Source organism: Juglans microcarpa x Juglans regia, chromosome 5S (genome assembly GCF_004785595.1).
Source record: "Juglans microcarpa x Juglans regia isolate MS1-56 chromosome 5S, Jm3101_v1.0, whole genome shotgun sequence".
Lineage (NCBI taxonomy): Eukaryota > Viridiplantae > Streptophyta > Magnoliopsida > Fagales > Juglandaceae > Juglans > Juglans microcarpa x Juglans regia.
This window is the reverse complement of record NC_054603.1, coordinates 1361112-1368631: the sequence shown is the minus strand read 5'-3', so window position 1 is coordinate 1368631 and position 7520 is coordinate 1361112.

The window sequence follows — 7520 nt, the reverse complement described above, 5'->3', positions numbered from 1 at the left end:
TGTAAATTGAGTAATGGTCTACACATAATATATTATTGTAGATGGAAAATTTTATATAATAATCTTAATGGAAAATTTTATATAATAATCTTACTTTCGTTACATTAAGATGGAAAATTTTATATAATAATCTTACTTTCGTTATATTAAATATGATATAACATATTTATTATTATTAAATAATTATTTATTACATATTTTTTTATTATTTAATAATAATAAATATATTACATATCACTTAGTTTAAAATTAAATGAGAATGTGATATATAACATTACTTATTATATAATATATTATACAATAATGTTATAAAATCAAAATATTTTAATAAAATAAAATTATGTAAAATATTATAAAAAATATTATGTATAAATTATTTTTCTTATAAAATATATCTTATATATAATAAACATAAATAAGTAGGCAGCTCTTCGTTCTTTTTTTTTTTTTTTTATCCTTATTTTTCTATTTGCTTTTCCTTTGTATCCTTACCTAACTGACTTCGTCGATTTTTTTTTTATAATTTTACCTTTACTTTTCTATTTATTTTCCCTTATTTTCTCATTTTCTTCTCATTTGGTCCTTTAACGTATTCTCACATCAAAAGTCGCAAGCCTCCATCCAAGCTTCAAGCACGCCCCAACAAACCACCGAAGCACGTTTCTTACATGTAATCCTTACTTTTCTATTGATTTTGCCTTTGTATCCTTAACTCGATGCCTTCGACCATTTTTTTTTCCATTTTTGCCCTTATTTTTCTATTTATTTTTCCTTATTTTCTCATTTTATCCCCGTTTGGTCCTTTAACATATTCTCACATAACATAAAAAATCGCAAGCCATCCAAGCTTCAAGCACGCCACAACAAACCACCGAAGCACGTTGCCATTCTCAACATTACGACATATTTCTCCTCACCGTGCGTTGAAGCCCAAGGCAATAATCCATGGGCCACGTATGCACCAAATTCATGTCCAAAGCCAACTCTGTTTTCTCATTTCAAAATAGAGCATGATAGCCCCTTTCTCCCTCGCCTGAAGCCACTGCCAAGAGCCATTACAGAATACATCGAAAGTCACAAAAATCGATAATCAGTCACCTTACACTTCGCTGGTAAGCACACGACCGCCCCTCTCTACCTCTCTTACTCTGTTGCTTCTCGGTAAGGCGGCATCGAAACTCAGAATACGCCGCACGTGACCAGACAAAGATATAAGAAGTAGAAAAAGACGTCAGCGGCTTTTGTTAGTGGATGAGTGGAGAAACAGAGAAGAGAGAGTGTGACCCAGTAACAGAGAGAGAGAGAGAGAGAGAGAGTGTGTGAGACTTTTGTTAGATACTGTTGAGGGTGTCGGCGCAGGAGGTGAGTCAGGGGAAAGAGATAGAAGAAGAAAACAAGTTTTAGGGTTTTGGTGAATTGGCTTAAGAGCAATGCTACACAACTTTCCCAATCTCTCATATTATATTTTTTAAAATTTTTTATTCTTTTAATTTTCTGTTTTTAAAAAAATTTGAGCTTATTTTTTTTTTAAAACTAATTCAATTTTTATATTCATTATTCATATATTAAATATTTTATAAAATTAAAAAATTAAAAAAATTAAAAAAATATAATATGTGAAGGTTGTGTAAATAGTAAAAGGTTGTGTAGATTTTTTCTTGGCTTTAACCGCGTCGTGTGGAATGAGGTGAGTGGGGTTTTGGGCTTTGCATGTGAAAAATAGACCACTTTGACTTTTTAAATCAATGAAAAATTTATCAAAAATGGCCTATGCTCTTTATTTTTTTAATTGATACTAATTTTTCATAAAATTTTTATTAAACAAAATTAACTCATTAATAATTAAACTTTAATGTTGGGCAGCATTTTATTTTCCTTAATTTTGTACTCTGTGAATATTGAATCGAATCGTTACATTTTAGTATTCATTTATTAAGATATATAATTTTGAAAGTTAAATCTTTGCTTATTAACCTCAAATAAATAACAATATTTGAAGCAAATTTACAGTTTCAATTGTACTATTTTTTTTAGTATAAAGGATGTGTCTTTACATTATAATTATATGGTCAAATTATCTAGCACTTAGTACTATATATAGTTTACTTTGTTAAAATTGATACGTTACATATTTAAATTTTATTCTGGAAATAACTAATATCTAATCTACGCATTCGATTCTAACTGTTAAGAGTAAAAATAATAGGTAAAGCAATATAATTATAAATTTTCAGAAATAAATAATATGTCATTATTAACATTTTATTTTGAGAAGTGTGACAATGAAAAATCAAATAATGTTTTCCATTTTTATTATTTCTTGTAGTGTCTTTGAAGAGTGAAATAAATGAATAAAAAACTTCTTTCGTTCTAATAGACATTATATAGCTTGTACTTTTAAAATTACTGAGGAGTTGTCTTCTCATAAGGAAGACGAGATTAAAAAAAAATGTTCTTCGATAATTTGTCAGCAAGTCAGTAATCTAAAAACGTCTTGTTCCCTCATCTTTTTTTATATAGAAATATAACGAAATTATCATCAACATTAATTTTAACTTTCAAAATGTAATAAACATCTCTTATAAGTTTGTTATTCAAATATGTTTTTAATAATGTAGATATTTGTAGACACAGTATGAGTATAAGTAGATATAGCATGTTAAGGTTCTATTTTAAAAAACTTTCACCCTTTTTTACTTTGTTATGAAATTTTAGTATTGAAATTTGCATTATTAATTTAAGCTTTCATTAAATTTTAAATTTAAGCATCTTTTTTTTGGATTAAGAGTTTTAGATATTTGTTAAATATGGATCTTTCACTTCTGTTAACTTTATACTTTAACTTGTATAAATCCATGATTTCTGTTTATTTTTGTATGGAACTTTTTAAAAAAAATTTTCCCTCCCCCCCCCCCCCCCCGGGGCGCCTATACAGGAGGGTCCTTTATACTATGAAATAGAAGCATACTAGATAATAATTGCACGTCTGCCCTTACAAGTGTGTTTGTATATATATATATATATGAAATATTAATTATTAAAATGCTTCGTGCTAATTAATATAATGAAAAATATAAAATATTTAACAAGTATTGTATTTAATAAGTGAACAGTGATTTGAATGTATTAACTCGGACAATAAATATCTTTGACATTCGAATTTCAGTATACTTTAAGATTAGGAACTTTAATAATATATTTATAAGTTTACATATGAATATAATTGAATAACTTTTGAACCATAATAATATGTTGCAAGTGGGATTAAATTCTTATTGTTTGGGATGTGTTCCAGTGTTCCACACACCATTCACTAGGGGTTGGCAGTGGGGCCCTGCACCCTGCTGCCCCGCCCCCGTCCGCCCCGCATCTAGGGCCCCTAGCGGGGGCGGGTGGGGGGAGGGCCCAACCCCGCCCCACCCCCTCTTACATTTATATATATATATATATATAAACATAAATACATATTTATATATTACAATCTGTTATACTTGTTCATAAAATATACATTGACAAATTTAAAAACTGCATAGTTTAAAAATTAATACACTACAATTTACATAAATATGCACTAACAAATTTAAAACTTACATAGTTTTTAAATTATAGTCATATTTACAAAATTTAAATTTATAATTTGGTTTTAAAAATATATTTTTAATTACTTTTGGACTTATAAGTAATTTTTAAACCAAGTAAAATATAGTATTTTTTTTTAATAGATGGAGGTGGGGCAGATTAGCCCCCGCATCCCAAGGGCAAGGAACTGGAGGGAAAACCCCACCCCCACCCCATGCGGGAAAGGGGTGGCCCCGTCCCCGTAGGGGGTGGGTAGCACCCTTACCATTCACCAACGCACTCTACCTACAATAAAGAAAATCGATAGCCCAGAGTGCCTGAGGCAGCCCGATGCTAAATTACTGATACGTATAAGAGAATATCACCTAAGTTGTGAATGTCAAAGTTATCTAAATTGTTACTTATTATCACATATATTGGCCTGAAGAGTTGTTGACGAGTACCAATTATAAGCTCGAGCCTCCCGTTGCCCTTATCGACTTAATATGATAAACTCTTGAGAAGATCAAGCTTATCCCAACCTGCTAGTTTAATTATCTCATGTGGCCCGCATGACAGTTACCTTAAAGGATCTGTATAGGTCTCTAAGACCTGGGTGACTAAGCCTTTCTTGCTTTGGGCTTATATCCAATGGACTTCTTGATCTGGCCCATTCACTTCAGGGTTATAAAGGTCATTCCACTTATAGTGAGTATTTGATAACTCAATAGTAGACCAATATTAGCATACAACACGAAGGCCTTTGTATGAAATAAATTATTTAGTATTGTAACAAAATAATAGTTGAGATAATGATGGAAAGCATGTTTAAATGAGAAAAAGTCTCGTATCTTCAAGAAAGTTATTGTTACTTTTAATGAGATCAAATATGAAATCAACTCACGATACAAGAGATGATTGATCTCGTGGCTCTCTCCTTAGAGAGAAAGTCCACTTCTCTCCACACAAAGTATCTTATTCTTTTTGTTTTATTGTTTCGCTGGAGATGTGGGTGGAGCTTTCACTCATTTTCTCATTTTATCGATTTATTGCTTTTCAGCTACCGATGTTTACACGCACCCTATCATACAACTCTCCAATTGGCAATCTATTGGTACAAAGTAAAATAAAAAATCTTAGCACGTGGCCACCACGCACCACCTTGTTGAAACACTTCTGACAGCTACATACTTCGTATTAGTGGATCCGCCACTCTAAAATGTGCTCGATCTAACCCAACCCACTCCAATACCACCCGTGTGTGGTATCAAAGCGCCATCACGACCATGTTAAAAAAAAAATTCAGCCACTGACATTTGGGCTAATCCAAGACGTATATCTCATTATGTTCTCGCTTTCCTTAATCAGAGATTGTGAAGATGAGGCTGTCAATTTACTCTTCAAACATATCATGCCAACAAACTACAATGCACCACCTCTAGTAGTAGTGTTACAATTTGTTTAGCAAACTGTAATAAAATGATCATTTAAGACGATGTCCCCTCTACAAGTAATGGGTGGTGACCCTTTTTTTTTTTGTGTCTCAATACCCAACTTATTTACATTTTTTGCACTGCACGTATTATAATAGAGTATTTGTTATTACAAAATATGCGCGTGTGTGTGTATATATATATATTAAACCAAGTTACTCACTTAAATGTGTATATTGCGAGGCATTATTTATTGAATGAACACCCCGGAAAGTTCAAAAACAAATTATGAGATAAAAATAAAACAATGATGGTAGCCAAAGGAGTTTCCATCTTAACTTAAACTAGAGCTTTTGTAAACTAATTTTAAAGACTTCTTTTTTGTTATATATAAAATATGGAAAACACTACTTCCACTATGAAATAGGTATCGAAGGTTTATACAGACTGATTGCCACCTAGCTATTTAAAAAAAAAAAATGATTGACTTGCCTTTTAGCTCCCTCGCACCCCTTTCTCATTTCAAACCTCTCGCCTAGGATGCCAACAAAAAGGCTACATTTTAGCAATAAATTACAAGAAAATGCCAAAAAGAACCACTCTTGATTACTTCTCTAACACAAATGGCTTTGCCTTTCTTGCAAAAGCAGCTCTGGCAAAGCAGATATCCAGAACAAGAAATATCTATTTACAAGGTGGAGAATGGTGTCGATCAGGCCAAGTTAGATTTTAGGATGAACACGCCCTATCCCATAACCATCTCTCATACAAAAGTTTAAAACAATTTGTTCTTATATTTTAGGTGAAAGTCTATTTTTTAGTATGATAAAACTTCCTATATCGTGACAGCACACCACCAAACATGGATAGTGATTTAAGCACAATTGATGGAGTAACAGATTCTCAGATAACAGAGGATGATATTACGCCATAATCCATATAATCCACCACACTAGGGGTGCTACCCACACCCCGGCTCTCTCACTCTGCCCCCGCCCTAAGACGGAAATAACCTCAACCGTTGCACCCCCTCTCTTGTGGAGCACCCTCATCATCACTAACGCACTCTTTCTCCTACGTCTTGGGGGGTGCAACGGTTGAGGTTATTTCGGTCAAGAGAGAGGGGTGAGATTCAGATTTTAGAGAGAGAGTCCTGGGAAATGGGAGTTGAGAGGATTTTAGTATTCTATTAAGATAATGGGAGTTGGGAGAATATATATATATATATATATATATATATATTCGGGGTGGGGCGAGAGAAAAGCAGACTAGGGCCAGCCCCGTCTCACCCCTTGCCCCTGCAAGTTTGCCTGGATGCGAGGTGGGGTGGCGGGGAAAGGGCCCTGTTGCCCTTCCCTACTCCACACTGATAGACCAGCTGTGCATTATTAGGTTGTCTTTTGTATATGCTTAGTTAGTTGCATGTTCTTAGCATTGTTACATAATCTTAGCTCCTCTGTACAAATACATCAATATGGGAAGATACTCCCGGTAATATGGTTATAAAACCAATACTACACCTCTCACTATCTCATCCCGTTGTGTAGTGTTTCCTTAAAACTCTTCATGATATCAGAGCAGAGAACCTAAGTTTGAACCTTGACTTTATATTGCACATACTTAATTAAATATTACACGTGATGAGCTTGCTTATTGAGGGGGAGTATTAATCATATAACACAAATGATTAAATCTAAATATTATCACCAGTTTAAGCTTTTAGAACAAGTGGTGATTTTACATATCGGTGGCATGGACTAAGAGAAAATCTATTTAGAAATTTTATTTTTTTCACACCCAACAACACAATGCTAATGTAGAAACTTTCCACATCAATTATACTAAAAAATGATTGGTGTTTTGTTTTGTTTTGTTTTTTTTTTTTAAATTATAATGAGTCTTACTATAAGTGGTATGCTAGCTATCGGCTTATGTGTAGCAAAACTCAATACCAAACGAGCTACTCTTCACCCCTATTTGGTTTCCAATAAAAGGCATGAAAGGGAACGAAGTAAAATTAAATTTCTAAGTTATCATTATCCTTAATATTGTTCGGCCGGGCGTTGAACTGTGCCCATAGCAACTGAATCTTTAGTTTATTTTTTGATGACATAGAAAGCAAAACCTAATAAGTAGAATAATTTTATTTGTGAGTAATATTAGATACAGTTATGAGTTGTGTAAGAATTGTACGCTCATTAATTTTTTATTAGAACCTCATAATTATTCATTTTTTTTAAAAAAAATGTGCGACATATGTGTATTTTATAGTTGTAAATATTATTATTATTTTTAATTACTAAAATTCCTACGGCAGGTGTTATAACCCATATTCTTAGAGGCCCAAGCCCGTTTGTATAGCCTTTTTTTTAAAGCCCAAGACCCGTTTAACCCCTAACCCAGCCCTCCTGAAAAACAAAGTGGCCGAAACGACGTTTCTTATGTGTTAAAATCATGTTTTTGTTCTTTTTTACTTCCACTTCCAGCGCCCCCCCGCCCCCCCTCCCCGCGTCTCTCTCTGTTTGTCCG